This window comes from Pseudochaenichthys georgianus, chromosome 3, assembly GCF_902827115.2.
Source record: "Pseudochaenichthys georgianus chromosome 3, fPseGeo1.2, whole genome shotgun sequence".
Taxonomy (NCBI): domain Eukaryota; kingdom Metazoa; phylum Chordata; class Actinopteri; order Perciformes; family Channichthyidae; genus Pseudochaenichthys; species Pseudochaenichthys georgianus.
The window spans coordinates 11154331-11181409 of record NC_047505.1 but is presented as its reverse complement, the minus strand read 5'-3'; the positions used below and the strand labels follow the sequence as shown (position 1 = coordinate 11181409).

Below are 27079 nucleotides of genomic sequence, written 5' to 3'. Positions count from 1 at the left end.
TATCCACCCAGGACGAAACTGAATAATACTCCTTCAGCCTCATAGGAAGCTGGAGTGTATTATATGTAATAAATCCAAAAGGAGATACGCAAATTTCAAAAAGTCATTTTGAAACGAACGGAATCTCGTTCTCTTGTTCTGTGGGGTTATTAATCTAAGAAGCTAAACGTGACGATAAAGGATTCTGTTGACCTGGGTTTCGGCTCCATGAGGATGTCACATAGCTGAGAAGCCGTGTCGAAGCGCATTCTAAGGTCTGTTGAAATAAACATCGCACCAAAAAAGCTCGATAGACTGTACGGGGAATAATTTTCCGTGAATAATTACTAATAAGATAAGGGAGAGAAGTCAGATAAAGACATGCGAAGTCAGGCTGGAGGCAGGCTGGAGGCGTGGGTTCGAGAAAGCCCCCACTTCACAGCTTTCCTCTGAAAAAGGAGGGAATAACATTGAAGATTAATAGATCAATGTGTCGTAGATATTTAAATAAATAAGAAACATTGCATTGTGAATTTCGTGGTATTTGTCATTTACTGAGAAGTTTACTTATATTTCAGAGGCATTTATTGCATACAGTAACGTGGAGGGAAAGTAATAATAGCTTTTGCTGAGTATATGAAGCAGGTTAAAGTTTGATTCAAATTGAACATAATAGTGGATTATTCCACCTAGTGTTTTTGTAATATCATTAGTAGACATTAATTGTGTTTGTAAGTTTATGAAGAAAGAGTAGAAAGTAAACGGGAGGTTGTTATAAGGTTGTCAGTCAGAATGAATCTGTTAAATGGTTACGCATGACAGAGGTGTTGCACAAACACACAGGTGATTGATGATGGGAAACTTGAGCCGGCAGCTGCAGGGCACAGGGAGGAAAGAGAAAGACAAGTAGATGTTTTGAAGAGTTCAGAGAGAGTAAAACTTGTTTCTAAATAATGTCATATTGTTTTGTGAGTAAACATGAAATAAAAATATATTTACTAGATATAACAACAACATGCTTAACTAGGTTGACAGAAAACTGCTATTAACCAGTTTCAGCAGCTACTGTCCTATCTGTGTTCTAAAGAGAACATATGTTGCATTTACAATTCATATTAAGGAAGTTCACAATTGATACCATTAAATACCGTTTTGGATTAATAGGGCGTGTCTGTCAAACACTCGTGCTCAGATGGAATAAAGTGTTGAGATGTTCTCAAGAGTGGGAGTTTTCACAACGCTTTTTAGTTTGTATTGAGACAATTAAGTGATAAGGACAGAAAACTGTTCCGTGATGATTTCTTTAGGTTTGAGCTTTAGTAATGGAGATTACATTTTGTGAGGAAACCTTTCCACCAATAATAAGTGTTCAAAAATAGATATTCATTAAACATGATCAGATTACTTGTTTTTCAATTATAGCGCTAAATACAGTTAGTTTTGTATTTTGTTACAGATCTAACCTGCTTGTAACACAACTTAGATAAACAATTTCAAAAAGAATAGAATAAGCAAGTGGTTAAAGGGGGTTTCCTGTCTGGCTCATTTGGTTTAGAACTGAAGTAAGGAAGAATAGTGTTTTATGAGAACTGTCATTCCTCATGGTTTCTAAAGATAAATCATCAGTTTGTATGGACTTTGATGTAGAGATAGGATCATGGTGGAGAAGGAAGACCTTTTTTGGATTCAAATTAAAGAAGATTTTAAAGATGACGTAAGCAGGACTTCAACTAGACAAAAGAGATTTTACAATGTGGTTTTACTACTTTTAATGGAGTAAAGAATCTGGGTAGACTACTGCCATTGATTTGTTTTAACATTCACATGTTTCAGCATTCCTGACCATATAGACACTCAGCCGTTTTATTTTGTAACCCTTTGGGGGAGAGATTTAAATTGAGTTTATCTCCAGTTGCTGATTTATTGTGATTACAGCGGCACTGGAAAGCTGTGCGCCACCTTTGGGTTGTACTCTGAATCAGTGTGTTGGTGAGGAGTTGCTCACTACAGAAACAGAAGAACTGTGCAAAGAACGCATCTCTGAGGAGGGTTTGACATTTTGCGTGTACCTCGTTGCCAAGGCAACAGTGGTGGGAAGAGGAACAGCAGTTTTTGGGGATTCCTGCTGTGCAGAGGACAACGTGTGTCTGCTGACTGTAGCACATTGATCCAGAGGTGCCTTCCCCCTCAGGATATCCCAGTGCAAGAGTTTCATTGATCCTATTGACTACAGCTGCAGAGGACAACGCATCACTGACTGTTCACATTGTGACAAGATCTTGAGACAGGCTGGTCTCAGACGGTTCAGACTCTGAAGAAATTATGCGATGATTTGACAGCATAACTGTACAAGAGTTTTCCAGAGGGTGGTGTACAACAATAACATTGGTGTTTGAGAAGGGAGGCTGATTGTTTAAACGATGGTCTGGAATACTGAAAAGATTACAGTTTAATATCCTTGTTTGGCAAACAAGACATCTGATTATTAGGTCACACATAATAATGTAGACATATAAACTAACTATGAGTAAAGGGATGAATGGAGTTAATATCCTGGGGAGGGTTAGTTATGTTGCGAATACTTCGCAGGGTATTTGCTAATGTATTTTGAAGAACAAATAACAAGGACACAAGTCCAATTTTGTTTTGTTTTTAGATTAAATTGTCCATTACCAAAACTGTTCACCTTGTGTCTAGATTTGGACTTTGATGGTAAGGGAGTATTTAGGCTTATTTTTATACATCTGACATTTTAAAATATGTTGGCTGTTCACTAGACTTTTCTGAAGATTGAATATTTGTTCCATTTCTACATATTCCTATTTAAAAAGTAATTTTAGAGTAAAGAGGGCTGATGCTGAAATGGGAAATAATGTGGGGCCTTCAATCACCCATTGTAAGGGTGCATATTATTGACGACCAATAGGGAGGAGGGGTCGCTCGACCCACCCTGCAGTGGTTTTTTAAAATCTTACTTGCAGCTTCACAGGAAGCGCACAGCACCAGATTATGAGTTTAGAGGACTAGCGGCACCACCTCCTAATGTACATTCATTTAGTTAGTAATTAACTGACATTTAGAGATGTTAAAAAGTAAAAACATACCTACCATGAGGGATAATTCCTAAGTTCAGCTACAAACCATTGATGAAATTACTTCTGTTTTTAGGTCCTTGATAGAGGAAGGAGTGATTGTTACATGTTCGGACACCCAGAGTTCCACGCACGGTTAAAGACGTTAACATTGTTTTTTTAGGTATACCAGAATTGAAGATACATGGGTATTAGGGATGTGCATCTCCATCACTGAGGCCGATGCGATGCGCATCTCGATACGTTGCCAGGATACGATACATTAACGATACATTTGAAACACCAGGCGATGCGATACGATACGATTCACCCCTGTGGCGATACAGTTCGATACGATTTGATTCAACATTATGCGATTCGGTGCGATACGATGCGATTCAACTCGATGCAAAAATAATGATACTTCAATATGGTACGACAGAGGATTTTTGTTTTATTCCTTATATGCAGCAAATCATACATTAACAAAAAAGTGCTTTACATATTTGGTACTGCACATCCCATCATGCCGTTTATTTTTTTTCCTTTAAAAGCTCTCCAGAGTAGGCTACAGTACAATTGTATAACACCTCACAGTTAAACAATGTAAGGATGCATTGCTCATGATTAACAATGTGCAAATAACAGCTAGCATAGTGCAATGCCCATACAGCTGCCAGCCTGATGTGCTTAACACTCATCCATAGGCTGACTCACCAGTGAGCAGAAAGCAGTGGGTTCTATAGGAACAATAAAGAATACAAATAACCTTTCACAAACAGGTATTTCATAACTGCTTACAGTGAGGAAGACATTTAAACTGTTATTGGCCGTCACAGGCTGCTGTAAATTAAACACCATTCTCTCTGACAGAACACCTCACTGAGTGATTTAACTCATAATGTCTAACTTTCAGGTTTCTCTTTTCAGCCGCAGACCCCATGTCGCCTCTTTATGTGCGTCGCTAAGTTCCTCGTACTATGTGTGTACTTTAAAGCGGCTCGGCATCGTTAACAATTTGCGAGCGATTTTTCAAGTTGACCGTCTGTAGTATATAGTGCCGCGCACATATACCATCAGGACGTTACTGATGGCGTGCGGCTGCGGAGTGATACTGTGTGTATGCAAGCCCGCTTCTGGACGGATCTATGTATCATGGCTGTTACCTGTTAAGTAATAAAGATACCTCATACAAAGGTCTACGGATACCTTATTACTCTCCATGACCTGCGGTCAACTATATAGCATAAAGGACTATTACACCGTCTTTCTTGAACAATCCGAAGTATTGCCAAACGTTTGATTTGTAGGTATCTTTCGGTGCGCTGTGTTTCTCTTTCTCCTCAACTTCCGTGTGTGTTGATAACTGAGACTCTCGGCCTCCGTAGTGGCGAAGCAAATATCAAAGATCGTCTCTGCTGAGCGTTGACAAGATGAGGGGATTTTGAATCGGTTTTTTACCGATGCAAAGACGCTACGCAATCGATGCATCGCGAGTTCAACCCAAACTGTAGCCGATGTGCACTCTTTCAACCGGTGCACTCGCATCGTGAACGTTTATGCCGGTGCACCGATGCGAATCGGTGAATCTTAACATCTCTAATGGGTATAGTGAGAGATGAAGAGCTACACAGGTCGTAGTAGAGGTTTGACTCAAGATAATAATTGTGTGCACAAGTTTCTGAATTACATCTATTAGACGTGTTGATATTGATTAGGTGTAAATGAACTGCAGTAGTAGTACAATAAGGAAGTGAAATTTGTTGGCTAACACTTTTCAGGGAATTTGGGAAACCGCTGTTCCAATGAAAAGTTAGAGATATCTTGAACATTATAGTTGTAATTGTGAATTAATAAATGATGGCGCTCCATATATACAGATTTTTATAGATGGAGGATGCTGGCCTGTGCTGGAAGATCGGAATCTCTGCAGAGCACGACACATGGCCACACAGACTGAGACCAACTGACCTTTGACCCTGACCGACAGGGTAACTTGGGAAGGCACTGTCAATGACTGACTCTGAGGTGTACCTGACCAAACTTGACTTTACAACCTGACAGTGTGAGTGAGTGTATGTCTGCATCTGATCAGTGCAACTGCATGATTTAAAACAATGACTAATCAAGCATGTTTTTGGACTAACACATTATTTTTGTGTGATAATAATGTGTGAAATGAGAGGTTTCCTAACATTGCACAAAAGGGGAAACCGTTTCTAATCTGCTTGATGATATTTCACTCCCACAGGAGGTGGCACATTGCAGAATGTGAAACTCAAACTATGACATTTGAGGATTCTGTTTCTTTTAGGACTGAAAGAGGGAGAGAAACACTTCATTTCACTGAAGTGTTTACTGTGGAAATGATGGATGTACATTTGGGAAAAATGTTTGGTATTGTCTTATAATCCATTATGACCTGAAGGTTTTCTTCCCATACAGGATTTTATTTACACATGAGTTAATGTGTAAAAAAGGGGGAGTGTAAACTTCACAATGTACATTTTTTTGGAGCCCCAACTCCATTGTTCAATCTGACCATTGATTGACAGTTTTAGAATTGACCTGCTCCATATTTGGGGATAACATACTGTTGATGAATGTTGACATGTCTCTAATATTGATTGAGTTATAGCAGGTAACACAGATAAAGAATCTGTGGCCAAGGGGCTACCAGAGAGATGTAAGTCCAGAATGGAATACTGAAGAAGCTGACCTGTGAGTAATGTGTAAACTAATGTTTCAACAGGTATTAAAGTAACTGAGGTTTGAAATGTAGAAAGAACATATTTACAGTTAAAGCTAAAACATAGTAATGTAATGAGACACAATGTAATTTAAACAACATCATGTAACTAGTCTGGTAAAGAAGTAAAAGCCATAGACTTTATTGTTTAGGTCATTATGGGGATATACATTTCATCTACATTTATAATAGAAAGACATTTGAGGACAGTTTGTTGGAATTCTGTATTCATTTTTCCAGCGGGATAATATCTAAGCACTGACGGGTAGAAGCAGTATCACCAGGAAGCCATTCACTTTGTTAGTATTGTGATTTTGGTTGTTTTTGAATCCATAACATTAGTGTGTTTCTTTACCAGAAACATTAGCAGTTCAAATCATATTTAGATTTTTAATGGGATCTCAAGGATTTCATTTAAAAATAAACCACAGATGCTTGTCAGAAATTCAGAGCTATTGAAATATGTTATTTAGTTTACCTAAAGATGTTGGGGTTCTTATTTAGTTGGCACAGTCCAAGTATTAAGATTCTGAAGCTGCACAATTAGCGTAGGCTTGAGGGATTTGTATCAGATTTCTCCACACAGGTTGTTGATGCCAAAAGGGGGACCCGAGACGCAGGAGGCAGACTGTCATCAGGACAAAGTGGCTCAACCCCAGGTTTTCCGGCCCCTACCGAGTGACCCAGAGGACATCCCATGCCGTCCGCCTACAAGGAAAGGGGGACAACTGGTACCACTGGAGCCAGTGTGCGGTCGGGAAAACACCTGCGAGGACCCTAGACGACATCAGGACGGATCTGGCTCTCGTCATGGAGGTCGACTCGGATGCTGTCATTAGCGGACTGGAGGAGAAGGACCTCGAGGACATCCATCCAGCAGTCGTCCCAGGAGGCATCATCATCGGACCGGGGAAGGAGGATCGGGAGGACATCCATCCAGCAGTCGGGAGGCATCATCATCGGACCGGAGAAGGAAGATCGGGAGGAAATCTATTCAGCATCGACTCGGAAGCCGCCATCAGCGAGCCGGAGGAGAAGGAAGACATCTCTCTAGCAGGCAGCCCAGAAGCCGCCGTCAGCGGATCGGGGGGACAAAGACACGGCAAGCCAGGACGGCACAGGGGACTCCACTCTCCGCTGAAACAGGAGTGTGGGTTAAGTGCAACAAGACGGTGTATGGAGCCAGCCAGGCCTGCCAAGCTATGGGCAGCCTCTACCATGACGGCTGCTTCACCTGCAGCGCCGGTAGTCGAAGGCTGAGAGGGAAGGCGTTCTACTATGACGCAGGAAGGGTTTTCTGTGAAGAGGACTTTCTGTACTCTGGGTTCCAGCAGTCTGCAGACAAGTGCAACGCATGTGGACATCTGATCATGGACATGCAGGCCTGCAGGCCCTGGGGAAGTCGTACCACCCCGGTTGTTTCCGCTGCGTCATCTGCAACGAGAGCCTGGACGGAGTGCCCTTCACTGTGGACACTGAGAATAAAATCTACTGTCTGAAAGACTACCACAGGGTCCTGGCGCCTAAATGTGCTGCGTGTAACCAGCCCATCCTGCCCTCAGAGGGGTCTGATGAAACCATTCGAGTTATATCCATGGACAAAGACTATCATGTGGGTATTGTTGTGTGCCGTGCATCCGCTCATTATGTGTCAGACTAATCAGTTCCACCATTGAGGGAAAAGCTGCTTCTCCCTCTCCTGACACTGTTGGCCTGTGTCAGGGAGAGGACGAGTATAGAGACTCAGCAGACAAGGACGCAGTTTTTTGACATTTTTTGGTCTCCCTCTCATTCTGCCATAAGAAATTGCTATGAAGGGCTGTTTCCAAATGTTTAAAGGGCTCTAAATATAATGTTGAGAGATGAACACAGTGGAGAGGAGTGACAATAGTTATGTTTTAAGTGCCTTGTGTAAGTTGCACTCTTTTTTAAGAGTGCAAAAGAGGGAATTGTGGAAATTGATGTGAGATATAGTACCGAAGAAGTGTGTTACATTTGAAATGGCAGAAAGTCTTGTTGCAATTTCCAGATATTAAAAGAGGTCCCTTTGAGTTTCTCTGGTAATTATCAATAGTAGCAGTGAAGTGAATACTGTTCAAACAATACCTGTGTTTGTGTTTTATAGTGATTTCTCTGTTTTATCCTTTCATAAATGTAAGGCCTAAAATGGCGATAGACAAAGGGCTGTTAAGAGTAAACTGGGTTTTATTGCCATGTGGGGGAGGTGAAGGTATGCAGGACAGGGTGCTTGGTGGGGGAATAGAATATCTTCTGCTAAGATCTCGAGCATTTTCATGTTTCAGGGAAGTCTACATATCTTGAATAGTATATGTGTGGGTTTATACATTCCTGTGTGTTAATAGTTGAAAGAACAAAAAGTACATTTTTCCTCTACCATATAGAGAGGTTTTTTATAGATTCCTGAAACAATGTTCCCTTTTTCTTAAAAGTAGATTAGCGCAATAGTCTTTTTGTTTGACTTTTTACCTGTTTATCAAAAGAGTGTTTTAAGCTATTTGTGAAGAAGGAAGATGCAGAATTAATGGTGATTTCTGTTTTGAGTGAAAAGATTATCCCTGAGAATGTTTTTCTGGGTTAAACCATCGATAGGCTTTGCAAATTGGGAGGGACATTTCCCCTGATTTTAATGAGGTGCATCCTGCAGGCCTTCCCAACACCTGTGGCTTTCATAGCGGCCATGCGCTGATTCCCTGTGAGATAGCGTTTTGGTATCTCCCAAATGAAACGCCACCCCTTCTTAGTATTAGGGAAATGTGTATCTTGTTGTTGGGTCTCTCTCCATGCGCTGACAAGACGAAAGGATGTCCGCAGCGCGTGAATAAGGGCGGGAGTACTCCACACGTTGCTTATATGATTCTTTGAATTGTATAGTAATGTATTATATTATATCGTATTGCATTATTACTTTGTTTAATTCAAACGGATTATTGTTTAACTGGTATCCTGGTGTCTTCTAATTCCCTCCCTGTTATGATTTCAAGCAGGACTCGTCAAAACAACACGCGGTGAGGAGTTGGGTTGTAAGAACCCCCATCCCCCAACAGTTTTTACCAAAAAGTTCTATTTTGGTTTCATCTGACCATATGACATTCTCCCAATCCTCGTCTGGATCATCTAAATGCTCTCTAGCAAACTTCAGACGGGCCTGGACATGTACTGGCTTAAGCAGGGGGGACACGTCTGGCACTGCAGGATTTGAGTCCCTGGCGGCGTAGTGTGTTACTGATGGTAGCCTTTGTTACTTTGGTCCCAGCTCTCTGCACGTCATTGACTAGGTCCCCCCGTGTGGTTCTGGGATTTTTGCTCACCGTTCTTGTGATCATTTTGACCCCACGGGGTGAGATCTTGCGTGGAGCCCCAGATCGAGGGAGATTATCAGTGGTCTTGTATGTCTTCCATTTTCTAATAATTTCTCCCACAGTTGATTTCTTCACACCAAGCTGCTTACCTATTGCATATTCAGTCTTCCCAGCCAGGTGCAGGTCTACCATTTTGTTTCTGGTGTCCTTTGACAGCTCTTTGGTCTTGGCCATAGTGGAGTTTGGAGTGTGACTGTTTGAGGTTGTGGACAGGTGTCTTTTATACTGATAACGAGTTCAAACAAGTGCCATTAATACAGTTAACAAGTGGAGGACAGAGGAGGCTCTTAAAGAAGAAGTTACAGGTCTGTGAGAGCCAGAAATCTTGTTTGTTTGTAGGTGACCAAATACTTATTTTACCGAGGAATTTACCAATTAATTCATTAAAAATCCTACAATGTGATTTCCTGGATTATTTCCCCCCATTCTGTCTCTCATAGTTGAAGTGTACCTAGGATGAAAATTACAGGCCTCTCTCATCTTTTTAAGTGGTAGAACTTGCACAATTGGTGGCTGACTAAATGCCCCACTGTATGTGTGTGTGTGTGTGTGTGTGTGTGTGTGTGTGTGTGTGTGTGTGTGTGTGTGTGTGTGTGTGTGTGTGTGTGTGTCCGCATCTGTAGCCTGTTATTGTCTCATTATACCGCATTGTGAATGAATCAAAGTAAATATATAAGTGGTCATGAACACATCTGTCCATCAGACCTCTGTCTGATGGACAGATGTGTTGCTGCTGTGCCTCCTGCCTCCTGTCATCATTATGCATTATGCATTTCTCCTCTCCGAAAGGAGAGGAGAAAATGCTGCCCCACAATGCCTTGCAGCCGCAGCATTTGCCGTCACACAACAGTAGGCCGTTCACGGAAACAACCGATTATGACCGATAAATGATATCATGAAAGTTACGGTGCTTATTAAGCATTTTAAAACGTATAGGTAAGTTGCCACAGTTCTTTGTTTTGAACGTTCATCAGTATTATGATCAAAAAGAGACATTTGAACGTTAGTTTTTACTGAAATTAAGTCAACATTTCACAGTCTTCACTGAGCTGTGTGGAGTTTTTTCAACTTTTAAAAGATGTTTGAATGATGATATAAACAGTGATAGATGTTAAGGACTAACGTTTATAATAAATATATTTGTATTGATTTTAAGATATTTTCATAGTTCATACAATCATACGTATTGGGATAATTTGTATTAATGTGGACTGGAGGGAGAGGGTGACGAGCATAAGTTTCACTTTCCTTTTTTATTTCAATTCCAACTTTGGTCCTGAAGAATATGTTTCTCTGTTGTCCACGTTCATAAAGCAAAGCAACAGCATCAGAGCACGGTGCAGAGTCTCTAGATGAGTCCCTCGTTCTTATTAAACATCCATGTTGTCGTCCGCTGTATAGAAAACTGCAGCCGTGCCTGCAGTCCCTCCCCTCTCAAGCACGCACTAACGGAGCAACCCTGTCTCCTAAAAATTACGTTCCCACAGAACTAAACTGCATTCTCAATTACGTTTAGCTAGAAACGTATTTTCTCCCACGTTACGTTTGTTATGAACGTATTTCAAATACGTTTATTTTCTACATATCTTCTAGAAGCATATTTTCTTCCACGTTACGTTAGTTATGAACGTATCTTAAATACGTTTATTTTCTACATATCTTTGCCATTTATTGTCTTGTTTGTAATAATGATAATAGTTATTTATAAATATCATTTTAGAGCACACCTTTGAAATCGAGAATCGGGCTCGATATATGGTTAAATTAAAATCAGTAGGCGAGGCTGTAATTTCGCCAGCTGTTACTCTCATGAGCGAGGCAGAACATAATAGTTTGATCATGCCAAGAAGCTGCTGTGTCGTTATTGCACCTCAAACATTAAAACAAATCCAGAGTTACGTGTTTCTGTACTTCCTCTAAGAAGAAAGGACAGTAACAGAAGAGCTCTGTGGCTTCAGGCTTGATCGCCGTTCAAATGACAGCGTTGGTTTCCCCAAAAGTGGGCGGGGCTGTAAAGTGAAGTAGATTTTACTCTCATCTATTATTCAAAACCATTCTATTTATTCTAACGTAAATTACATGCCAGTGTTTTATCTTTTTATTTATTTGTTTTTATTTTAAATCGTATAATGTCGGACTTTTTTGTCGTCTTTGAGGAAAAGAAATGGGGTTTTGAGATTCAAAATACTGAAATCTGTATTTTTTAAAATCTCTTCCTTCTAATTTGTTATTCTTTTCTAAATAACACACAATTATCCTTGTTTTTATTTATTCGTTTAATTCTATAATCTTGGGCTTTTTAGCCGTAAATAAAGTCACCAGAAACAGATGGGACATTTCGAGATTTAGGATGGCCGAAGACACTACACTACCCATAATCCCCAGCTATCGTTTGGGACTACAGTCCCGTTGACAAACCCCGTGATGTTGCGCCAAGGTTACGCCGAGCGTCAAGCTCTTTGAAATGGAACGAAACCACGGCAGACTATTCAAAACTGGACTCGAACGCCCCCCCAGAACTACACATGCTGGCTATTGTGTTTCGCAACATGTTCTCTATGGCACGTCTCTACTGGGAATTGTAGTTTTAAAAGACGTGTTTCCCAAATTTAGAAGTTGACAGTATTAAACTGTGTACAGCCCTGGAGGTTTAGGCGATAGGAAACACATTGGTGTGTACACATTTAAAACATGTAATTACTAAATGGGTGAAAATCGCGTGTATCCATAATGGGCAGCACTATATATACCCACACGATAGCTCATTGTTACTTTGTAATTCTACTCCACTACAATTCAGAGGTTAACCTGGTATTTTTACTTCACTACATTTAGTTTAGTTACTTTGCAGATTCTGATTAATGATGTGGAATATAAACAACCCTTAAAGCAGACTTTAGTTACACCTGAGTAACATTCAGGGAAGGTGATTGTCAAGTGCCAACAATCAGGAGAGATATTTGATAGTTGGTGCTTGAGAAGACTAAACATTTATCTGCAGATCTTTATAAAGTATATTCATTGCTCGTTATTCTCTACTAATAGTTAATTAAAAACTATATAATGGCTATTTTGCACATCCCTTTCAAGATTTCAAGATTTTCTAAGGTGTATTGATCTTATACACAACTTGGGTCGCAGGTTCCTCAACAGCGCATTACAAGACATCTATCAATATGTGTGTACTGTATACCTCCACCATTAAACTGTCATATTCTGCACATTTCTTATACTATCTACATACATAAGAGTATAATTAATGTGTATAATATCAGTTAAAATAAGTGCTTCAACATAGTTAACATTGCAGGAAAGCAATATTTTAGACGTTAAGTACTTTGTCAGGCTTAATATTTATCTGTAGATAGATACCCCCTAAGCTTTTTTCTTGTTTAAAAGAAGACCTTAACCTCTTTAATGTGTTAATAAAGGTTAATTCGTTTTTCTGTTTTGCACATCCTCCTATTAATATCTGTGTACATCCGGCACTAAACTGTTTTATTGTAGAGATCACTTAGTATCTTCTTGACTTTTTATATTCTATATTTCTATCATTGACCTTCTACTTTCCCCCTATGAAAGTATGTACTCTTAATATTGTTTTAATCAAATAAGATTATTCAACAAAAATAATTCAATAACATGCTTTAACCACTAGGCCGTGCACACAAGGTACACACAGCATATTAATAATAACTTTGTATTATTAGTGTAGACACTTATGTATAACATCTGAAGATGTGTGGTTTTATTCATGTTTTTACATAATTTTACAGGATATTGCTATACTATTTCTCTTGTTTTACTTCTACACATTAATATCTGATTTGTAAAACATCACAGACAGAAAGGCATAGGCTATACGTCATTTAATGGTAAGCTATTGAAATTGTGATTCCATAGATGTGTCTCCCATCACCCAAATCCCCTGACTATTCTCTCAACTCAGTATTTACATTCTGATATTCAAAGAAAATCAGTAATATCTTTAAAAACTACAAGTCCTTTTCTATCAGCTGTGCACCGTTATGGTGTAAATATAACCTATATACCAATTGGATCAAATATAAAAGTCAGCCGAATTACTATTGATACTGCAAGGAGACGTATTTTGTGATAAGAAATTGAAGATGTTGTTTAATTGTTGATATATTTATGATCCACGTCAAGTATTCAGTTTTGGCAGCAGTTCTCCTGTTTGTCTCTCTCATCATGGCTCTATAAATAAAAAACTACGGCAGATCTGTAATATTTAATGCAGCTGAACCGTGTATTACAATGCCTTTATGTGATGACTTCCAAAGAGAAAAGCAAGCACACTCTGAATTAGGTATTATTTTATTTTTCGTTGTCGGATATCATATCTTATTAACACCATATCCCAGCGTGCATTGCGACTAAAACATCCAATCAACAAGCTTCAAGCTTAGGATCTTGGGTAATCAGTTTAGTGGGTTTGTGGCAACCCTGTCTCCTAAAAATTACGTTCCCACAGAACTAAACTGCATTCTCAATTACATTTAGCTAGAAATGTATTTTCTCCCACGTTACGTTTGTTATGAACGTATTTCAAATACGTTTATTTTCTACATATCTTCTAGAAGCATATTCTCTTCCACGTTACGTTAGTTATGAACGTATCTTAAATACGTTTATTTTCTACATATCTTTGCCATTTATTGTCTTGTTTGTAATAATGATAATAGTTATTTATAAATATCATTTTAGAGCACACATTTGAAATCGAGAATCGGGCTCGATATATGGTTAAATTAAAATCAGTAGGCGAGGCTGTAATTTTGCCAGCTGTTACTCTCATGAGTGAGGCAGAACATAATAGTTTGATCATGCCAAGAAGCTGCTGTGTCGTTTATTGCACCTCAAACATTAAAACAAATCCAGAGTTACGCGTTTCTGTACTTCCTCTAAGAAGAAAGGACAGTAAAAGAAGATCTCTGTGGCTTCAGGCTTGATCGCCGTTCAAATGACAGCGTTGGTTTCCCCAAAAGTGGGCGGGGCTGTAAAGTGAAGTAGATTTTACTCTCATCTATTATTCAAAACCATTCTATTTATTCTAACGTAAATTACATGCCAGTGTTTTATCTTTTTATTTATTTGTTTTTATTTTAAATCGTATAATGTCGGACTTTTTTTGTCGTCTTTGAGGAAAAGAAATGGGGTTTTGAGATTCAAAATACTGAAATCTGTATTTTTTTAAAATCTCTTCCTTCTAATTTGTTATTCTTTTCTAAATAACACACAATTATCCTTGTTTTTATTTATTCGTTTAATTCTATAATCTTGGGCTTTTTAGCCGTAAATAAAGTCACCAGAAACAGACGGGACATTTCGAGATTTAGGATGGCCGAAGACACTACACTACCCATAATCCCCAGCTATCGTTTGGGACTACAGTCCCGTTGACAAACCCCGTGATGTTGCGCCAAGGTTACGCCGAGCGTCAAGCTCTTTGAAATGGAACGAAACCACGGCAGACTATTCAAAACTGGACTCGAACGCCCCACCAGAACTACACATGCTGGCTATTGTGTTTCGCAACATGTTCTCTATGGCACGTCTCTACTGGGAATTGTAGTTTTAAAAGACGTGTTTCCCAAATGTAGAAGTTGACAGTATTAAACTGTGTACAGCCCTGGAGGTTTAGGCGATAGGAAACACATTGGTGTGCACACATTTAAAACATGTAATTACTAAATGGGTGAAAATCGCTTGTATCCATAATGGGCAGCACTATATATACCCACACGACAGCTCATTGTTACTTTGTAATTCTACTCCACTACAATTCAGAGGTTAACCTGGTATTTTTACTTCACTACATTTAGTTTAGTTACTTTGCAGATTCTGATTAATGATGTGGAATATAAACAACCCTTAAAGCAGACTTTAGTTACACCTGAGTAAAATTCAGGGTAGGTGATTGTCAAGTGGCAACAATCAGGAGAGATATTTGATAGTTGGTGCTTGAGAAGACTAAACATTTATCTGCAGATCTTTATAAAGTATATTCATTACTCGTTATTCTCTACTAATAGTTAATTAAAAACTATATAATGGCTATTTTGCACATCCCTTTCAAGATTTCAAGATTTTCTAAGGTGTATTGATCTTATACACAACTTGGGTCGCAGGTTCCTCAACAGCGCATTACAAGACATCTATCAATATGTGTGTACTGTATACCTCCACCATTAAACTGTCATATTCTGCACATTTCTTATACTATCTACATACATAAGAGTATAATTAATGTGTATAATATCAGTTAAAATAAGTGCTTCAACATAGTTAACATTGCAGGAAAGCAATATTTTAGACGTTAAGTACTTTGTCAGGCTTAATATTTATCTGTAGATAGATACCCCCTAAGCTTTTTTCTTGTTTAAAAGAAGACCTTAACCTCTTTAATGTTTTAATAAAGGTTAATTCGTTTTTCTGTTTTGCACATCCTCCTATTAATATCTGTGTACATCCGGCACTAAACTGTTTTATTGTAGAGATCACTTAGTATCTTCTTGACTTTTTATATTCTATATTTCTATCATTGACCTTCTACTTTCCCCCTATGAAAGTATGTACTCTTAATATTGTTTTAATCAAATAAGATTATTCAACAAAAATAATTCAATAACATGCTTTAACCACTAGGCCGTGCACACAAGGTGCACACAGCATATTAATAATAACTTTGTATTATTAGTGTAGACACTTATGTATAACATCTGAAGATGTGTGGTTTTACTATTTCTCTTGTTTTACTTCTACACATTAATATCTGATTTGTAAAACATCACAGACAGAAAGGCATAGGCTATACGTCATTTAATGGTAAGCTATTGAAATTGTGATTCCATAGATGTGTCTCCCATCACCCAAATCTCCTGACTATTCTCTCAACTCAGTATTTACATTCTGATATTCAAAGAAAATCAGTAATATCTTTAAAAACTACAAGTCCTTTTCTATCAGCTGTGCACCGTTATGGTGTAAATATAACCTATATACCAATTGGATCAAATATAAAAGTCAGCCGAATTACTATTGATACTGCAAGGAGACGTATTTTGTGAAAAGAAATTGAAGATGTTGTTTAATTGTTGATATATTTATGATCCACGTCAAGTATTCAGTTTTGGCAGCAGTTCTCCTGTTTGTCTCTCTCATCATGGCTCTATAAATAAAAAACTACGGCAGATCTGTAATATTTAATGCAGCCGAACCGTGTATTACAATGCCTTTATGTGATGACTTCCAAAGAGAAAAGCAAGCACACTCTGAATTAGGTATTATTTTATTTTTCGTTGTCGGATATCATATCTTATTAACACCATATCCCAGCGTGCATTGCGGCTAAAACATCCAATCAACAAGCTTCAAGCTTAGGATCTTGGGTAATCAGTTTAGTGGGTTTGTGGTGTGTATCTCTCAAAATGTCCCGTCTGTTTCCGGTGACTTTATTTACGGCTAAAAAGCCCAAGATTATAGAATTAAATGAATAAATAAAAACAAGGATAATTGTGTGTTATTGTTGAGTATTTAGAAAAGAATAACAAATTAGAAGGAAAAGATTTAAAAAAATACAGATTTCAGTATTTTGAGGCTCTGAGCCCCATTTCTTTTCCTCACAGACGGAAAAAAAGTCTGACATTATACGATTTAAAATAAAAACAAATAAATAAAAAGACAAAACACCGGCATGTAATTTACGTTAGAATAAATAGAATGGTTTTGAATAATAGATGAGAGTAAAATCTACTTCACTTTACAGCCCCGCCCACTTTTGGGGAAACCAACGCTGTCATTTGAACGGCGATCAAGTCTGAAGCCACAGAGATCTTCTTTTACTGTCCTTTCTTCTTAGAGGAAGTACAGAAACACGTAACTCTGGATTTGTTTTAATGTTTGAGGTGCAATGAACGACGCATCAGCTTTTTGGTATGATCAAACTATTATGTTCTGCCTCGCTCATGAGAGTAACAGCTGGCGAAATTACAGCCTCGCCTACTGATTTTAATTTAACCATATCGAGCCCGATTCTCGATTTCAAATGTGTGCTCTAAAATGATATTTATAAATGACTATTATCATCATTACAAACAAGACAATAAATGGCAAAGATACGTAGAAAATAAACGTATTTAAGATACGTTCATAAGAAACGTAACGTGGGAGAAAATATGTTTGAAGATATGTAGAAAATAAACGTATTTGAGATACGTTCATAACAAACGTAACGTGGGAGAAAATACGTTTCTCGCTAAACGTAATTGAGAATGCAGTTTAGTTCTGTGGGAACGTAATTTTTAGGAGACAGGGTTGAACGGAGCGTCCACACTACAGCTTCAAAAAAAGCTTGGAGCTGGGCCTGTCTGGAGCTTGGGGATTTTATTCAAGCAATGCGACCAACAACCAATCACATGAATCTCCCGCCCCCGACATACAAAGCAAAAACCCCCGGGGATTGTATGGGAGCAATATATATATAAACTCCCCAAACAGGCGAAAACCTACCAGTTTCACCCACTGTCTCTGCTACCTCCCTCCATGCCTGGTTCCTCCGGTTTGTATCCCGGTAGGTGAAGAGGGTCTGGTCATACAAAACCGGGTGATTTGCTACAGCGATAATTAGTTTCTCCTCCAACTTTTTTTGAAATATAGAAATGAACGGCGGGATATCTCTCCCAGCTTAGACACGGTTTGATTGGCTACGGCTTGAGCTGTCAGATTTTCCGAAACGGGATTTGATTGGCTGGCGCTGGCTACTCTGGGTAGCAGAGCCAGCGCTGGCTACTCTGGGTAGCAGAGCGGTCCGTCTCCGGCGTCTCAACTTCTGACGCCGGAGACGGACCGCTCTGCTACCCACAATTCAGTTTGGCGAAAAAGCGAGGCAACGTGACGTCACCCCATTCAAAGTGAATGGGCAGATTGGAGTTGTCGACGCTGTCGACGCTGTAGTGTGGACGGGCCGTAAGTGCCTCCCCTCTCTCGTGCACGTGCTAGCTGCCAGAGCATGTGAGAAAACAGGCTTATTTGAGACAAGCGAGACCTTCGCAATTGCGATCAACGTCTTGCCAGCGTTGTGCGTTGCATGATGGTTAGTCATTTTGTCCGACTTGCTCTGGAGGCTCGCCTACATGAGACGTTGACATCTCGCGGGACAAAGACGCCCGCAGCCTTGAGAGCGAGGCGCGGCGAGGCGGCGCAGTTCCTCTCCACGGGCTGCGGAAGTGAAATGCTTGATGAGAAACGACTCGCTGGTATCTCGAGCTGAGCGCTCATTGGTGGTTTTTACCCCGTGCTGCTGATGAAACTCTCCAATTGGCTCGGCAAAAGTTTGTTGCTGATTTGTGTTAGTTTTACGTCGCCACTTCCATTCACATTTTTCATCATTGTTCCACAATGTTTATCATCACGAAATTAATATCTATATATTTTATACTATACTTGCACTGCTTACCGTTTTCATACTTTATATATCTTAGCATATTCATACACACTGTTAATACTGCTCACAGGCTGCTGTGTATATCTAGTGTATTCATACCCCTCACTGTTTGTTCATCATTCAATTCATTCTATATTGTATTCTGTAGATTGTGTACATTACTTTTCACTTACTTTCATTACTGCTTTTTGCACTCCTGGTTAGAAGCTAAACTGCATTTCGTTGTCTCAGTACCTGTAATATGTGCAATAACAATAAAGTTGAATGTAATATTGAGCAGGAACAAATGTATTTACTTAGTACATATCTGACATTAACGATGAAACACATTCTGCATTCTTTATAAATGCAAACCGAGTCAAGCCGACTCCGGAGGTGGTGGTATGCACCTTAAAGTTGTTTGCAATCCGCCAAAAAACCGAGAGAAGAAGAAGAAGAAGAAGAAGAAGAAGAAGAAGAAGAAGCCGACTCCGAGCTGTCCGACTTCAGGCGAGCTTTTTGAGACCTCCCCCGGCTGCGATCGGCTATTCTCGTCTACTTTCGAGACGAGCCGCAGCTCGTCTCCAACAAGCCTGACGAGAAGCATGGCTGCAAGTGGGAGTGCAACTGCCGCTGCAAGTGGGAGTGCAACTGCCGCTGCAGGTGGGAGTGCAACTGCCGCTGCGCCGCGGCTTGTTGACAAAAAAGACGCCCGAAGCGAAATTTGGAAGTATTTTAGCTATATCTCTGACAGTGAGGGCAAGCCTACGGACACCACGAGGCCTGTCTGTAAGAAATGTATTAATTTTATTTAATACGAATTCTCGTCATTTATTTAATTTATTGTTCTCATTGTTTAAAAGTTTGTGTTATGGTTCTGGTGTGAAATAAAGCACAATAATTACATTTAAGACTGTTTCCCTTTTTTTAAGTAAAGTATCGAAAAAGAATCGGAATCGCAATTCTTGACTTGGTATCGGTATCGAAACCAAAATGTTGGTATCGTGACAACACTAATTTGGATTATCTAAAGTACCGCAGTCTCTTCTCCTAAATCCTTTTGAATTCTCCTATCGTCTATCCCTTAACCCCGTGACGTTTCATCAGAGGGCAAGGAATAGACGATAGGGATAGACATTAGGAGCTGATTTTTGGATTATCCGACCTAACCTATGGTTAGAGCACAACCACGGCGGAATATTACTGCCAAAAGTCACGTGACTCACTCACGTGACTCTTGGCAGTAATATGAGAAGAAAATGTTTTGTACTTGTAAAAAAAAGTTGTGTACTTGTAAAACCTGTGCTGAATTTGTCTCTGAAACATGATTTATTAGAAAAATGTTGTGTGTTTGTTTGATAGATACGTTTTTTCTTTGCAAAACTAAATGCATTAGTTTGTAGATGGTGTTTTGTATTTGCAAACCACATTGTGTTTGTGAGTGAATCATGAGGCATTTGTAAAACCTGTTTAGTTTGTTTGTGGAGTTATGGCAGGAAATTAGCGCCATATAAACGGCAATTTATCGGCGTCAGAAAAGTTATCGAGTTCATTTTTATTTATCGTACTATAAGTTAATTAATTGCTTATCGCGACAGGCCTACCTACAATACACCTAGAATATTGATTGGAGAAAATGTTGAGTCATAAAATAAAAAGATCTACATTTTAAAATGTTTGTTCAGCATAAGCAACATATAAATGTGGGGAAATGCAAATTCTAATGATATGTGATATTGGAGTGAATTATCCAGTGTAATCCTTTTACTAAAGTTTAAAATTAGGTTTTAAATCTGGTGCACTCAATAGACTCAAACACAGAGGTACAACATAAATGTAAGCATTTTAAGCATGAACAGATGTGAAACTCTATAATATCAGGTTTCACCACAACTCATAAAAATCACAGCGCAGAAGTAAAAAAGAAAAGTTGTCTGACCTCAGAGTCTCCATTTTACAGTGTGGATTCTGTAGAAAATCACAGAGCAGCTTTACTGCCGTGTCCTGCAGCTTGTTTCCTCTCAGGTCCAGCTCTCTGAGATTAGAGGGGTTGGACTTCAGAGCTGAGGCCAGAGAAGTACAGCTGACCCCTGACAAACTGCAAGAACTCAACCTGGAAAACGAATAAAAGAAGAAGAAAGAAAATCCATTTATAATCCAATATATCCAGAGCTGATCAGGTTTAAATTGTAGTTCAAGGGTTTCCTGCAGCATGGTATATAGTACTGCAGACCAGGGTGCGAACTGGAGGGGAGCAGGGGGAGCTATAGACTCCCCTGGGAACATGGTTTGTGACATTTGGGGGGAGCTCTCTAAAATACTGATATGATGACCAAATAAATTCCATTTTGGGCATGTTTTTTTTTTCAAAGGTGTAAAATAAGTGAAATAAAATTATATTTAGAGTTTATGATTCATGAAAAAAGTGTCGCCTGCTTGCACCGTGCACGCTGCCCGCAGCTCCACCCACTACCCACTCAGTCACAAGCTCGTTTAGTTAGCACTGCATGTTTACCAGGCATTGTTGCTGCTGCTGACATGTCGAAAAGAAAAAAACAACACACACACGCAATTTCTTTAAAAAGACGACCAACCGAATGTAGCTGGTGGTAGCACATCGTACGTTGTGACTGCTGCTACAACAGAACCGAGAGAGGAGGGAGCTAAGGTCAGTGCTAGTGCTAACTTGACAGCTAACGTTAACTTGGGGGCTGAAGAGACACAAGAAGACGAGCCGTTGTGTAGTGTGTGTGGCGTCGCGTCTCTCCAGGCAGTGAGAGGGTTGTGTTGTGCTATAGCTGTATTATTAATATTAGTATTGTTCATGGTTGGTGCCGCTGGCTGCTCTTATCGCGTGTGTTCGGCTCTGTGTAGGCTACAGCCATAATAGGCTATAGCCCATGTGAAACAATGTAGCCTGTTTTTGAGTCATTTTAAGTTGATTTAATTAAACAGTCAAACGTTACATTGATGGTCCGTGGATTATTTATTATCAAGTTGATTGAAGTTTGCGTAGCCCATACATGCTCGGGAAATCTGTTGACATGAACATGATCCATCGGGACGTTTCATGTAAATGTAGACCTGTGGCACCACCCCGTGTGCAACAGGTTTTCTCTTTATAATAGGCCTATGTCTGTGCTGTTGCTATTGATGCACGGATCAGCATTTACCCACCCCCCCCCCGCAAAAAAAAAATCCCGGCTCCCCTGGAGACCGTGGTATAGTTCGCACACTGCTGCAGACAGCTGTAACAATCTTTCACAAGTGAACACAAGCACCAAAATGTCCATGTCCATCCCTTTGGAGTCATTTATTTACAAAAGCACGCTAGCCACTTTAATTTCCAAAATTACGACCATCTTCCAAGATGGCTGCATCTAAATAACAATAAATTGGTTAAAAGTCAAATTCAGTGCACCATCCGAGCGATATTTGTTCTAACATGTCCTGGCGTCAGTAGATACATAATGCCCTCTTTATATATACACTTACTCCTGGCACTGAAACTAAAATACTACCTCTACTACAATCACAATCCTAATGTCATGTCACGTTTTTAGTTTAGTCTGTCTTGTTTTGGGTGTTATTTTGCTGTTCTGTTCCCACCTGTGTCTGTGTCCAGTTTCCCTGGTGTGTCTAGTTGTCTGATTGTGTTCACCTCTTGCCCTTGTGTTTCTGCCTCCCCGGCCCGGCTGTTTCTCGTCTCGTGATTACCCCTCCCTGTATTTAGCCTTGTCTCTTCCTGTGTTCCCCTATCGGTTCATTGTTTGTTTGTCCTCCCTTCACGTCACACTTCTTGGTTGTCTTTCTGGTCTTCCTCCATGTTTCTCACGGTCAGTTTTTGTGTAGTTTTTGTGTAGTTGTTTTCTGTCAAGTTATGCCATGTTTTGTTTACCAGCTTTTAAATAAAGCTCGCTTTTTGTTTCAAGACCTTTTTCCGTTTTTTGTAGTCTGCATTTGGGTCCTACCTTTTCCACCTTTTCCACGCACCCTGACATGGGGGGGAAGAAGCCGGAGCTTGTGCGGGAGGTGGAGCGTTACCAGTTGGATCTGGTTGGGCTCACCTCAACGCACAGCGTCGGCTCTGGAACCATACTTCTTGATAGCGGTTGGACTCTATTCTTCTCCGGGGTTGCCCAAAGTGTGAGGTGCCGGGCGGGTGTTGGGATACTCACAAGCCCCCAGTTGGGTGCCGCTTTGTTTGAGTGTCCCCAGTGGCGAGAGGGTCGCCTCCCTACGCCTGCGGGTTATGGGGGGGGGGGGGAAACTCTGACTGGTGTGTGAGTATACAGCCTTCTTGGAGATCCTGGAAAGAGTCCTGTATGGGGCTCCTGAAGGGGACTCCTTAGTCTTGCTGGGAGACTTCAACGCACATGTGGGCAATGATGGAGACACCTGGAGTGGCGTGATTGGGAGGTACGGCCCCCCTGATCTGAACCGGAGTGGTGGTTTGTTACTGGACTTCTGTGCTAGTCATGGATTGGCCATAATAAACACCATGTTCGAACATAAGGATGCTCATAAGTGTACGTGGTACCAGAGCACCCTAGGCAGAAGGTCCATGATCGATTTCGTTATCGTATCATCGGACCTGAGGCCGTATGTTTTAGACACTCGGGTAAAGAGAGGGGCGGAGTTGACAACTGATCACCATCTGGTGGTGAGTTGGGTCGAGTGGCAGGGGAAGCCTTTGGACAGACCGGCAAAGCACAAACTTGTGGTGCGGGTGAACTGGGAACGTCTGGAGGAGTCCCAACTAATGCAATACAGAATATATGTAGATAGATAGAGACAGGGTACTGACCTCAGAGCCTTCAGTCTACAGTGTGGACTCTCCAGAAAGTCACAGAGCAGCTGCACTCCTGAATCCTGCAGGTTGTGGTTGTAGCTCAGCTCCAGCTCTCTCAGGTGGGGGGGGTTGGACTTCAGAGCAGAGGCCAGAGCAACACAGCTTGTCTCTGATAACCTGCAGGAACTCAATCTGGAAAAATAATATACAGTACAGTTGTGTATAGTTACAGTATGAACCCAAGCTTTTCCCCTTTGTTGAATGATTGTCATTCATGTGGATCATTATAACATCACCGTTGTACAGACAAATGTAACCACAATAGTTATACACCTGTTCATTCTCAATATAGCAGAATCAGCTTGAAGGGCAGAGAATGTTAACACACAAGGAATTCAACTCCGGTTGTAAGGTCCTCTTTAGGCAAGGCAAGGCAAGGCAAGGCAAGTTTATTTATATAGCACCTTTCAACACAAGGCAATTCAAGGTGCTTTACAAAAATAAAAGAAATTCAGACAAAGGCATTTAAAAACAGTAAAAGATAATAAAAGAAACATTAAAAGAAAAAATACATGAATAAAAAGTACATGAATAAAAAGTTACAGTGCAGTTTAAGATATGAATAGTTCACACAGAAGTTCCACTTTACTGATTAACACAACGGCTCAGTTTCAATTAAAAGCAGCGACAAAAAGATAAGTCTTCAGCCTGGATTTAAAAGTAGTAAGAGTTGCAGCGGACCTGCAGGTTTCTGGGAGTTTGTTCCAGATATTTGGAGCATAATAACTGAACGCTGCTTTACCATGTTTAGTTCTGACTCTGGGGACAGAAAGCTGACCAGTCCCTGACGACCTGAGAGATCTGGATGGTTCATAATTTAGCAGAAGATCAGAAATGTATTTTGAGCCTAAACCATTCAGTGCTTTATAAACCAGCAGCAGTATTTTGAAATCTATTCTTTGACACACAGGAAGCCAGTGTAAAGACTTCAGAACAGGAGTGATGTGATCCACTTTCTTAGTGTTAGTGAGGACTCGAGCAGCGGCGTTCTGAATCAGCTGCAGCTTTCTAATAGATTTGTTAGTGAGACCTGTGAAGACACCATTACAGTAGTCCAGTCTACTGAAGATAAAAGCATGGACAAGTTTTTCCAAATCCTGCTGTGACATTAGTCTTTTAATCCTAGATATGTTCTTTAGGTGATAGTAGGCTGATTTAGTAATTGTTTTAATGTGACTGTTGAAACTCAGGTCAGAGTCCATGACTACACCTAGATTTCTGGCTTTATCTGTTGGTTTGAACATTGCAGACTGAAGCTCAGCGCTAACTTTTATACGTTCTGACTTGGCTCCAAAGACCATTACCTCAGTTTTGTCTTTGTTTAATTGGAGAAAGTTTTGACACATCCAGTCATTGATTTGTTCAATGCACTTACTCAGTGTTTTAACTGGAGAATAGTCTCCTGGTGAAATGGTTATGCAAATGTGTGTGTCATCCGCATAGCTATGGTAACTTATGTTGTTGTTTTTCATTATCTGAGCCAGTGGTAGCATGTAGATGTTAAAGAGAAGAGGCCCCAAGATGGAGCCTTGAGGAACCCCACATGTCATATTTGTCAACTCAGATTTGTATTTACCTATAGAAACAAAGTTGTTTCTGTCCTTTAAGTAGAATTCAAACCAATTTAGAACTGTTTCCGAAAGTCCCACCCAGTTTTCTAGTCGGTCTAGTAATATGTTGTGGTCAACAGTGTCAAACGCAGCACTGAGATCTAATAATACTAACACTGAAGTTCTGCCACTGTCTGTGTTTAAGTGGATGTCATTGAAGACCTTTACAAGAGCAGTCTCAGTGCTGTGGTTTGGACAAAATCCTGACTGGAACACATCGAAACAACTATTTAAATGCAAGAAATTACTCAACTGTTGAAAGACTACTTTTTCAATGATTTTACCTAGAAATGGGAGGTTTGATATGGGCCTGTAATTGTTTATTACTGAAGCACCTGATTATGCTTTTTTAAGAGCGGTTTAATGACTGCAGTTTTCAGGGCCTGTGGAAAAACACCTGAGTGAAGAGATTTGTTTACTATATGAAGTAGATCTGAGGCCATGCAAGGAAAAACATTTTTGAAAAACCCTGTTGGAATAATATCAAGGCAGCAAGAGGAAGATTTCAGAAGTTGTATAATGTCCTCTAGGTTTTTATCATTAATCTGACGGAATTGTGTCATGATGTCTGAATTGATATTAGGTGGACACAGAGACAAAACATTTGCTGTTCCTGATGCAGAGGCACTGACCGCTTGTCTGATTTTTTGAATTTTGTCAGTGAAGAAGGAGGCAAATTCATTGCACGCCCTGGTGGATAGAAATTCAGAGGCTACTGACACTGGGGGGTTAGTTAGTCTGTCGACGGTAGCGAAGAAGGCATGTAGTATGATATGGTTATTTTAAATAATTTGAATCTTTTAGCGTGCCAGACAGGCTGTGCTTGTTGTGTGTTATGTTTATTTGTTTCCCTTATCCTCTTCTCTTTTTTCTTTCTCCTCCCCAATTCCCTTTCCAGGGGATAACCAGCCAATGAGTTCCTACCTGTATAGGAATACATAATATACATCGTGGTCTGCTGATGCCTCCTGAGCTATAGTGAGTCTTGTTAAAATAGAAAAAGGTCACATGTTTGTGATGGGAGGTTGAGGAAGATGAGTTTGGTGTACTTTTTATATACCCTTATCACGTGGTTGAACTTTGTTTGGGAATGATAGGTTTATTGAATGTTGACAGCCCTGTGAATCATTCAGGAGCATCTTAGTATAAAAAGTAGTGAGGGCTTGTGTTTGTGTTATGTTTAAAAACGTCAGAATTAGCTTACTATGCCTTGTTAAGTTATATGTGTTTATTTGTTTGACACAATCATCTTGCCCTCCCTCTCCTTTTAAAATTGCATATATCCTGATGAAGATCTCCACCATGTCACATGGTTATGTGAAAACAAAAGCAGCATGAGACTGACCGCAGCAGAAACTGACCTCAGACTCTGGAGTCTACAGTGTGGACTGTCCAGTCCAGTGGACAGCAGCTCCACCGCTGAGTCCTTCAGACTGTTGTTGCTCAGGTCCAGTTCTTCCAGGTGGGAGGGATCGGACTTCAGGGCTGAGGCCACAACTTCAAAGTGAGGGTCTGAAAGCCCAGAGTTCTGAAGTCTGTGAATACAGAAACATGTAAAAGTCTTCATAGTCATAGTATTATAAATGAACGAGGAAAAAACTTTTAATAAAGCAGTTGTTAACAATGGATACTGAATCACTGTATTTATTTATAGATCAATGCAGGCTGCTTCAATTTAAAAGACTATTATAAAATATAGTTATTTGGACACTAATACAACTTTTCATTTTGTGATGTGTTAGACAATATTAGACTATATTTATTAAAGTTATAAAGGACAATGACTATGTGTGTGGTACATCCACCATGCTGAGCTAAGCATATCAGGATCATAACCCATGTACAAAAACGTTCTTACTTACTGTATTAATTAGGACGTTATTGAGGGGGGAAATCTTAAAGGCTTATTATCTGTAGTATAGTCAAATAATGCATTAATAAGTGCTCTTTATTTAATTTAGATTTGGAGGGATTGCTGAAGTTACACAATTAT

The 27079-nt window shown here is 39.9% G+C and overlaps 1 pseudogene; it reads right to left on the bottom strand.

Annotated features, from left to right (window-relative positions):
• The window catches only part of LOC139433542 (ribonuclease inhibitor-like), a 34227-nt pseudogene extending 7574 nt beyond the window's left edge, over positions 1–26653 (bottom strand).
• Between the last annotated feature and the right edge of the window lie 426 nt (positions 26654–27079).